Genomic DNA, 1,165 nt, shown 5'->3' with positions numbered 1-1,165 from the left:
AAAACAAGACTGTAACTTCTTACTGACAATGTTGAGAACATACGTCCTTCATTTTCCGACCGACATGTTCTTCACAAGCAAACGCCTTCCTTAAGCTAAGACTGTATCTTTGACGTTTAGTTTTAATGTTTTTGCTTTGTTTTGTATTGGAGGGCGTGGGACGATCTCAGGCAAGAAACTCAGTGACGCTGAAGTGTAAATGTGAACCATTTTAATGGAAACTTCCATACTCTCGTCGCGAAAATTACTGCTTTACCAGATGTAAAGTCTTTTTTTCCAGTAATTATCCATCACACTGACAACTTTCTGAATAAATGCAAGAATGGATTTATAAAATCTCTCTTTGTAATTTTTGTTCTGTTTACAGCGCCCCCGGCACTGATTGGGACCCATCTCAAGGGCACTTCCTCCACGTCTCCCATCCTAGCTCTGTTGTTTTGTGGTTATTTTTGAAACGGTCGCTTTGCTGTTAAACTAGACGATACACTTGTGAGTTACTGATATGACACTTACTGACATCTCGTCTTAGCCTCTTAGGCTTGGCGAGTTTTTAGCGACATCACTGATACGGTTTTGAATACTGGTAAAACTGACAATATATGTGAACCACTGTAGAGAAATACAGAATGACTTCTTATGGATTAGTTTAAAGGCAATATTTTATTTTATTTTATTTTTGTAGGGGGAGGTAATTAGGTTTATTCATTTATATTTAGAGGAAGGAACTGGGGATTGAACCCAGGACCTCGTGCATGGCAGGCATGCACTCTACCACTGAGCTATACCCTCCCCTCAAAGGTTTTTTTTTTTTTTTAAACTCATTTATTTATCTTTGGAGGAGGGACTGGGGATTGAACCCGGGACCTCTTGCACGCTAAGCATGCGCCCTACCACTTGAGCTATACCCTCCCCAAAGGCAATGTTTTAAAGAAAATTATTTTATCCTCCCTGCTGGGTCATAAGGCATGGGTATTCTGTGTGTCTGCCTTCTCTTAGGCCTTTTCAGCTGATGGGGAAGAGTCTTTGTGACAATGACCCAGATGTAAATATTCCTGACCCCTGTCACCAATACCTACCCTACTTTTCATTCCTCTCTCTTGTCTTTTGTGCCAGAGTCACTGGGATATTTTAGGATTATATTAAATTGTGGATGCAAAGCATTAAA

The 1,165-nt window shown here is 40.2% G+C and overlaps 1 non-coding gene across 1 annotated transcript; it reads right to left on the bottom strand.

The window, feature by feature from the left end:
- Positions 1 to 717: 717 nt before the first annotated feature.
- TRNAG-GCC (transfer RNA glycine (anticodon GCC)) lies at positions 718 to 789 on the bottom strand. The gene has a single exon. It is a non-coding gene; the product is annotated as a tRNA-Gly (tRNA).
- Positions 790 to 1,165: the final 376 nt, after the last annotated feature.

This window comes from Camelus dromedarius, chromosome Y (genome assembly GCF_036321535.1).
Source record: "Camelus dromedarius isolate mCamDro1 chromosome Y, mCamDro1.pat, whole genome shotgun sequence".
Lineage (NCBI taxonomy): Eukaryota > Metazoa > Chordata > Mammalia > Artiodactyla > Camelidae > Camelus > Camelus dromedarius.
This window is presented reverse-complemented; position numbering and strand designations above follow the sequence as displayed.